Raw genomic sequence first — 10,487 nt, 5'->3', positions numbered from 1 at the left:
ATCACCTAACACAACCTCCACCGTAAAACCCTCACAATGGGAACAAAACTTCACTAACACAACCTCCACCCAACACAAACATACAGAAACACAACCCTCACTCCAGTAACACAACCTTCACAAACACAACCTACACCCACATAACACAACCATCACCGTACACAACCATCACTCTGGTGCAACACAACCTCCACCTAATACACACCCCACCGTCAAACATCACCCTCATAACACAACCACCACCTCACCCCCACGCTGGTGTAACACAACCTCACACCGTAACACAACTCACCTGTTTTAACACAACCACCCTCCAACACAACCTCCACGCTATACAACACAACCATCACACCGTAACACAACCTCACGCTGACAACAGAACCATCCACCTTAACACAACCATCACACCAACAAACACCACCCTCACAATATTAACACAACCATCACCTGCATAACACCATCCCACTCATAACAAAACCATCAACCGTAACAAACCCACATAATAACAAAACCATCCACCTGTAACACCCTCACGCTGGTGTACGTAGAACCATCCACCTTCACCTGGTGTAACACAACCTTCCAATAACACATCACCGGCCAAGACAATAACACATCACTGTCCAAGACAATAACACATCACCGTCCAAGACACAACACATCACCGGCCAAGACACATCACCGTCCAAGCGATGGCCAACATCACCGTCCAAGACACACACATCACCGGCCAAGACAATAACATATCACCGGCCAAGACACAACACATCACCGTCCAAGATAAATACATCACCGTCCAAGACAATAACACAATGCACCGGCCAAGATAACATCACCGGCCAAGACAAAACATCACCGTCCAAGACAATAACATCACCGGCCAAGACAATAACACATCACCGGCAAGACAATAACATCACCGTCCAGAACAATAACACATCACCGGCCAGAGTCAATAACACATCACCGGCCAGGAACAATAACACATCACCGTCCAGAACAATAACACATCACCAAATCCAAGACAATAACACATCACTGAGCCAAGAACAATAACATCACCGGCCAAGACAATAACACATCACCAGCCAAGACAATAACACATCACCAAATCCCAGGAACAATAACACATCACCAAAAGCCAAGACAATAACACACATCACCGGCCAGAACAATAACACATCACCAAATCCGAACAATAACACATCACCAGCCAAGACAATAACACATCACCGGCCAAGACAATAACACATCACCGGCCAAGACAATAACACATCACCATTAAGACAATAACACATCACCAAGTCCAGACAATAACATCACCGGCCAAGTCAATAACACATCACCAGCCAAGACAATAACATCACCGTCCAGAACAATAACACATCACCGTCAAGACAATAACACATCACCGTCCAAGACAATAACACATCACACCGTCCAAGACAATAACATCACCGGCCAAGACAATAACACATCACCAGCCAAGACAATAACACATCACCAGCCAAGACAATAACACATCACCGGCCAAGACAACACATCACAAATCCAAGACAATAACACATCACCAGCCAGAACAATAACACATGCAAGAAGCCAGGAACAATAACACATCACCAAATCCAAGACAATAACACATCACCGGCCCAAGACAATAACACATCACCAAAGCCAAGGGCAATAACACATCGCAAATCCAAGACAATAACACATCACCAAATCCCAAGACAATAATCCAACACATCTACAGGCCAGGAACAATAACACATCACCATTGAAAGACAATAACATCACCGTCAAGACAATAACACATCACCAGCCAAGACAATAACACATCACCATTAAAACAATAACACATCACCGTCCAAGACAATAACACATCACCAAATCCAAGAAACAAAACACATCACCGGCCAAGAACAATAACACATCACCGTCAACACAACAACACATCACCGTCCAACACAATAACCAACAACCAAACACCATCACCGTCGAAGACAATAACACATCACCGTCCAATACAACAACACATCACCAGCCAAACAAAACACATCACCGGCCAAGACAATAACACATCACCAAATCCAAGACAATAACACATCACCGGCCAAGACAATAACACATCACAAGTCAAAGACAAAACATCACCAAATCCAAGACAATAACACATCACCGACCAAAGACAAAACACATCACAGAGCCAAACAATAACACATCACCGTCCAAGACAACAACACATCACCGTCCAAGACAATAACATCACCAAAGCCAAGACAATAACACATCACCAAAGCCAAAGACAATAACCACATACCGTCAAGACAATAACACATCACCGCCAAGACAATAACACATCCTGCACAAGACAATAACACATCACCGTCCAAGACAACAACACATCACCGTCCAGACAATAAACACATCACACGCCAAGACAACAACACATCACAGGCCAATACAATAACCCCACATCACCGGCCAAGACAATAACCCATAGCCGCGTCAGCATTAAAAACAACGACCCACAACAAGCTCCTTCAGAGTCCTCAGCGGGGGCGTCTACCAACACTGAATCACTCCAGCTAAGACAATACAGTAGTAAAGTGACACCAGAGGAGCTCCTCCTAACGGACCACCTGAAGATACTCACCCTAGAAATTCACCCTTTCTCTCCCCTCCCTCCCCCCGGCTCCCCAAATCTCCCAGCACATCCCCCTCGTTTCAATCTTCCCCCTTTCCCTCACTCCTCCCTTCTCCTGCTCTTCCTCCCCTCCCCTACCCTCCCCTTCTCTCAGCTACAGTAGGTGGAGGCACCGCCCCCGCAGCAGACGATAGGCCAGACGCTGATGAATACAGCATCTGGCGTTCCCACCGATGGCCAGGTGTGATGGTTAATGATGGTGGCCAGTAGTGTGGTGGTGTAGCGCCTGGTGCTGGGTGGTGGTAGACTGATGGTGAGTGGTGGTGGTTGTGATGATGAAGATGGTGTAAGGTGATGGTAGTGGTGATGGTGTTTTGAAATATAGCCTGTTAACTGTTGGAGCTGAGTTGTGTTAGCAGAGACGAGAGCAAGTTGGTAGTAGATTAAGTAGAAGTTAGCTGCTTATTGGAGTTGGATGAGGAAGGCGAAGAGAGTTATGGAAGAAGGCCCCCCTGGTGGTGAAGGGTGTCCTGGGTGATGACGGGTGGTGGTGAAGAGGCATCCTGGGTGATGATGGCCGGGTGGTGATGATGAGGTGGTGGTGGTGAAGTGGTGTGCTGGTGATGACGGGTGGGATGATGGTGGTGAAGTGGTGTCCTGGGTGATGACGGATTGAATGGTGGTGAAGGTGTCCTGGGTGATGACGGGTGGTGGTGATGATGGTGGTGGTGTGGTAGAAGTGGTGTGCTGGGTGATGACGGGTAGAGGTGATGATGGTGGTGAAGTGGTGTCCTGGGTGATGACGGGTGGTGGTGAAGAGGTGTCTGGGTGATGACGGGTGGTGGTGAAGGGTGTCCTGGGTGATGACGGGTGGTGGTGATGATGTGGTGTGAAGAGGTGTCCTGGGTGATGATGGTAGTGGTGAAGAGTGTCCTGGGTGATGATGGTGGTGAAAGGTGTCCTGGGTGATGACGGCGGGTGATGATGGTGGTGGTGAAGTGGTGTCCCTGGTGATGACGGATAGTGGTGATGATGGTGGTGGTGGTGGAGAGTGTCCTGGGTGATGACGGGTGGTGGTGATGATGATGGTGGTGGTGATGATGGTGGTGGTGAAGTGGTGTCCTAGAGTGTTGACGGATAGTGGTAATGATGGTGGTGGTGAAGGGTGTCCTGGGTGATGACGGTGGTGGTGATGATGATGGTGGTGGTGGTGATGAAGGGTATCCTGGGTGATGACGGAAATACCTCACGTGGCGGGTGATAATGATGGGGAAGGGTACAGTTGGTGATAACGGAGGAGGAGGAGATGATTGCCAGTGATGATGATAGAGAAAAGATGTGCTGAAAAGATGTGCTTCGTGAGGGAGGTGGATGATAACGCTTGATAGTATTGGGGAGTAGAACGAGGCGGTGTGTTTACTGGCAGGGGTCAGCTGCGATGTATTTTCCTATTATAAAACAAATATATTTATGTTAGTTTTATAGAACATCAACATCCCTTCAGAAAGTTTCATATGGAGTTCTTCACAAGTATAAACTCAGCGATCTTTTAGGGCTCAAGTCAGAGAAAATACCGGTGACATTCATCTTACAGCCTGAGACAGTTGGACCGTGAGATCCTTGGACAAGTCCTTTGGAAACTGGCCATCAGCAAGAATGTCTCAGGAAATATGATATATCCTCAAACTTTCTTCTTGTACAGCTTCAACTTTTTGGTCAGAACTTCGGGTATTGAGTCACAGTGAAGCAGCGAGTTTGATCCTTCCTCACTGTCTCATATACAGTTGATTGAACACCTCCAGTATGGCGACGATGGTGGCGAGGCAGAGCTGAGGTGGACATATTCTGACTATCAACGACGGAGGGGGTCTGGACCATAATGTGCGCTTGTTACTCACCATGACGGGGTGAAGAGCCGTGTGGTCAATGTCTTGTGGTCAGTGTCGTGTGGTTAGTGCTCTGTGGTCATAGTCGTGTGGTCAGTGTCGTGTGGTTAGTGCTCTGTGGTAATCGTCATCTGGTCAGTGTCGTGTGGTTAGTGCTCTGTGGTCATAGTCGCGTGGTCGAGTGTCGTCTGGTTGGTGCTCCTGTGGTCATAGTCGTGTGGTCAGTGTCGTGTGGTTGGTGCTCTGTGTGATCAGTATCGTGTGGTCAGTGTCGTGTGGTCAGTGTCGTGTGGTTGAGTGCTCTGTGGTCATAGTCGTGTGGTCGGTGTCGTGCGGTCAGTGTCTTGTGGTTAGTACCGTGTTTGGGTGCCAGCATGGTCAGTGTCCTGTCTTTAGTGTCGTTTGCAGGGCCAGTGACGAGAAATTTGAAGACTTGGTTGAATTATTTCTAAATTTCTTTTCTAATTTATTGATATTTTTGCTAATTTGCGTCTACATCCAATTTAAAAGTTAAAATTTCCCTAGACCCAAAAGTGATCTAGACCCACAGTAGCCCCTAGCGCCTACCATGACCTGGCCTGACCCTTCACCACTAGTTGCCTTATGCATGGAATAATTAATATATTTACCCCTTGTTTACGTACTAGGGAGGCAGGTAGATGTAATAAGCCTCCTTTATCCCTCCCATGTTATTACACGGTATCAAGGTAATTACGTCATGTTGTGTTGCGCTCACCTGTGTTATGCTTAGAGTTAGTTTCTATAAGATGTGTAAATGAAATAGAATAATCTGCTTTATTCTACTCATTTTTACATCTATGGGAACAAGCAAGCCATTTTTATTTAGTTAATGAAGTCCTTTTAATTTCGTCTTTAAAAACCTTTATAGTCGGGTGTTGTCTCAGTATCTTAATGTAAATATTTCCTTCATTCAGATAGTGAAACATGACCTCACTAAGTAATAATATTTACCACCAAACAGCCGTACCGTTGTTTATTTGAGGTAAGACCATCACTCATGGTACACACGGGAACTTGTTGAAACTTATGGGGGTGAGTGTAGTTATGGCGCTGTTAAAAGTTGTTGCTGAGCGCTGAGACACACGGGGGACAGAGCCACGAGAATGACCCACAGTCGGTGGTGGACCCCCAACAGCTGTGAATGTTGAGTCTATATGAAACCTGTGGAGAAGCTTTCAGACAGGAGAATCACCATCGCTAAGCTTGAAGATGAATCAGAAAGCAGCCCTGCAGCTGGTGAATCTTCCACCACCAACTGTACTGGGATTGCGTATCTGTCAGCTGGGTCCACAAATCCCTAACCTCAAGAGTGAATGAAACTACTCTTTGTCCAACGCTAAGCTAGACGTAAACCCAACGTAACCCAACCCAACCCAACCCAACCCAACCCAACAAAAGGCGTCAAAAATAATAACTAGCCATATACTTTAAATAAAATTGCACACTTTTATATCATTCAAGAAAGTGATAAACTAGCACCTAACAAGGGAGAGTCGTCACCAATCTCTGAATACGCTTTGATATGTAGACAGTTGTAACCCAATACTGGACCGAGGCTTTACAACACAGCCGCCGGTGGAGCAGAACGTGTCAGCTCATGTTAGTGTAGACGAGACCAGGAGCAGTGGTACAGTTTATATCATTGATCGAGTGAGTGAGTGAGTGAGTGACCTTATTTTACGCCAATTAGGAATTCGTTCATTTTTCTCTTCATTTGTATCCAACACAACACAACCCAACCTGGTATAGTGAGTGTTGTATTTACCTGTTGTTCTTATCATTGTATAACTCTCTTACATTCCTTTATTGTCTCAACTTAGTCCTTAATCTTCTGTTTTCTCTTATTCCTCTTTATCTCACTTATGGGTGTGAGGTGAGGAGGGCAAGACTAGAGATGAATCGATAATATTAAAAGCTGTTTGGTCCCTGAGACATGCAGAGTCCTGGGACGATTGGTAAAGACAGGAAACGTTTGAGCGAAGATAATGGTAGCTAACTCCAAGAGACACGTGGATCGACACTAGGTGATTTTCTTCATTCGTACATATGATGATGTTATTTTGCCAACACTAAGATCATAGATGAATAAATGTAGTTTTGAAGACCATTGGCGTCTGTTTAGCTATAAAGTAACATGTAGAATTATACTAATACCCCTCTTACCTTCATTATTTCCTTTAAACTTTGACAATGTGGATCTTATAGTTGACGAGTATTTTTTAAAAACACATACTATTCTCGGTCAGGTTTGTTTGATGTATTGCAAACTTTCAGTAGAAATTGTAAAATCAAAAGTTTTTTGGTTATCGCGTGAACGATCTTTAAAATACAAGCTTTAAACTACGTCTGCCTAATAGACTTATCCCGATATTCTAATTCTTTCTTTCAGTGTTTTGGTGATGATGGGGAGGATGTGGTGCTGGGGAGGGCGATGGATGTGTTGCAAGGAGGATGGTGCTGGGGAGGCGATGGATGTGTTGGGGAGGATGGTGGTTAACGGGGAGGGCGATGGGTGTGTTGGGAGGATGGTGGTGCTGGGAGGGCGATGGATGTGGTTGGGGAGGATGGTGGTGCTGGGAGGGCGATGGATGTTGGGGAGGATGGTGGTTGCTGGGGGAGGGCGATGGATGTGTGCAGGGGATGGTGGTGCTGGGGGGCGATGGATGTGTTGGGGAGGATGGTGGTGCTGGGAGGGCGATGGATCTGTTGGGAGGATGAGGTGGTTGCTGGGGGAGGGTGGGAGTTGTGTTGGGAGTCTGGTGGTATGGGGAGAGGTCTCTCTCTCTCTCTCTCTCTCTCTCTCTCTCTCTCTCTCTCTCTCTCTCTCTCTCTCTCTCTCTCTCTCTCTCTCTCTCTCTCTCTCTCTCTCTCTCTCTCTCTCATAGATAAGACTCGACTTTCCCTCACTTTTTTTATTTAAATTTCTCGTGCTTTTATCTGCAATTCATGATCTAATTTTGCTATTACGTCGCCCAGGAACTACGGAGTTTTGTACATGTTATTATAACTTTCTCATAAACATGGAAGTTGGACGGTACTGACACGCTGTTTTTTTTTTATCTTTCCTCTTTTATATAAAAACATGAATGACTCTCAGCCACAACGGACAGCATAGTGGCAGTGTTGGTTCCTGTCATACTCACTCTCACTGCATATGTATGTAATAATATGTATGTATGTATGTATGTATGTTTGTATGTATGTGTGTGTGTGTGTGTATGTAGACAGAGTAGAAATAAACCAATTAAAGTCAGCCGTAAAGGAATAAATTAAGATATTACAAACGACCCTTGAATCTCAACAGGTGATGGCCTACATACCTGACTGCTAGGAGTTAATTAAAGTAAATATTCTGTATTATCTCTGTTCTTTAATCCTCTGGCGCGGCTCACAGGATAGACTTAAGTGCAACACTAGTCAATGTATGTAAGACTTAATTCGTTCTTATCTAACTCTACCACCACCACCACCACACTCACCACCACCACTACCACCACACAATCACCTCCACCACAGCTACCATCACACCCCACCACCTACTACCACCACCACAACTACTACCACCACCACCACTCACCCTACCACTACCACCACCACACCTCCACCCACCACCACTCACTCCCACCACAGCTACCATCACCCCACCACACTGCTACCACCTACCCACCATCACCCACCACCACCACCCTACCTCCACCACACACTCACCACCATCCCACCCCACCACCACCTCACCATCACACCCACCACGACTACCTACCTACCACACTCCCTCCCCCTACCACCATCACACCCCACCCCACCCCCCACCACCACCTCCTACCACAGCCTGCCATCACCACCTACCACCACCACCCACGTCATCAGTAGCAGGCCACTCGCCTCCTAACAACCCTTATTATTTTCATCCAGGACCATTATGTGATGATGACCCCAATACCCCTGCTGTGCTACTCACACACACACACACACACACACACACACACACAATGTTAGTAAAACAGTTTATTTAAAAGACAATAATTGTTTTCTTGATCTCATGCATGTTGTCCAGGTGAGTGGGGCTGTAGTGTCCAGTAGGTATGAAATCCAGGTAATTATAGCATAGGCCTAAATAGGTGTATTCAGTTGAGTCTAGGTTACGAAATGAGAGAAATTATTTGTCTTTCATCCCGTAACTGTCTGTGTTCACTCATAGATAAGACTCTAACTATGTCCCTCGTGAGGTTACAGCGATAACAGTGTCAGTAAATGGTGTTAACAGTTTGTGTTGTTGGAAGCTCATGGTAATGGTGTCATAGTCGTGTCTGGATTTTTCACTGTTGCTTAAAACAAAAAAAAACTTATAATGAGGATTGATTGAATATTGGTGAATTAATGGGTTAACTTTCTGGGTTAATTAATCTAATATTCACCATGGTAAAACCTCCAGCGTTCATTGGTTTAATCTTCGTCAGCCTGAACCAGTAAAAAACCAGAATACTAAAATGACTTGGAATAAAAGTCGTTATCAACATAAACACCCCTTGTCTGGTGAAAGTTGTATAATTAATTAGCAGGTAAGACACGAGTGTAAATATCACCAATTACCTGTTTAAATTACTTTTGTTTTTGCCGACGAGACTCAATGCCTATCTTCAATTTAAAACTTGAAGTTATGAATAATGTTTTTTAAGAGAAACTGGGTCAACCAGGAAGAAGTTACTTAAAAATGAAAAAGAGGCACAATGCGGTGGAATACCTGTATGAACAAGAAATCAATAGTAACCAACTGTTCCCATGTACAAAGAAGTTTTCAGTCAGCGATAACGAGAAGAAAACTGAACGAGGGATAAGTATTGTGGAGAAAGTTAGCGAGGTGCAGAGCGGGATTGTGATTGATGGAGCGAAAAAGTTGAGTGAACTCGTTATGGGAGAGCAACAAGGGAGGACTTAGTGAGAGAAGACCAGAGATCAGACCTTAATACTTGTGGGGAAGTTAGAGATAAAGATGAACAGTTTTATTGGGGAAGTCGGACGAGAGACTTAACCTTTTTATGACATATAGACAAATAATGTGTGTTTTTAAGTTTGAAATTAATTGATATATGTATGAGTGTCTGTCGTCACATTAGAAGAACCTTTAAAATTTATGTTGTGAATTATCAATATATTATAATGCCGTTGTGCAAGAAAATGCAAATTTATAAATATAAAAATAACCTTTATAATGGCGTTCTATACAAAAAAAAGCTAAAATTTCAATGATGGAAGACGTCTGATTTTATAGAATTATCAAAACTACAATAAAATGCATTAACATATAAAAGTAGCAATTATAAGAACTTTAATATCTGTCACAGTCACAATTCAGCTTCTCTGGCTGCTAAAAGTTTACTCTCATAAGTTATAAATAATAATAATAAAACTGATAAAACGACGGGATATGCTGAAAGTCGCGGGGGCGGGGAAGTCAGTTCAAAGAGGGGCACAGGAGTCAGTCACCGTTCCGGGCGCAGGAAGTCAGTTCAGGGTAGGCAGAGTCAGTTCATGGGGGCGCAGAGACTCATTTTAGGGGGTCGCTCAGAGAGGTAAGCAGAATAATTCAGGCATGACCACCCAGCAGACTCCGCCCATGGGTGACAGGTGAGGGAATGATTTATGACAACTATTCAGGATAAAATGAGGGGTGTTAGGCCAGGTGAGGTAGAGAAAGTTAGTGAGAGATAGTGAGGACAGGTGAGGTAGAAAGTTGATAGAAGATAGTACGAGACAGAGTGATAGACCTCAGTGAGACAATGCACAGCCTTAAGACCTATATATATTTTTTATATCTTAGTCAGTATGTCTGTCTTATCCAACACACACACACACACACACACACACACACACACACACACACACACACACACACACACACACACACAAACAATATGAATAGACCTGCTCAGAAC

Source organism: Homarus americanus, unplaced genomic scaffold (assembly GCF_018991925.1).
Source record: "Homarus americanus isolate GMGI-L3 unplaced genomic scaffold, GMGI_Hamer_2.0 scaffold49667, whole genome shotgun sequence".
Taxonomy (NCBI): Eukaryota; Metazoa; Arthropoda; class Malacostraca; order Decapoda; family Nephropidae; genus Homarus; species Homarus americanus.
This window is presented reverse-complemented; position numbering follows the sequence as displayed.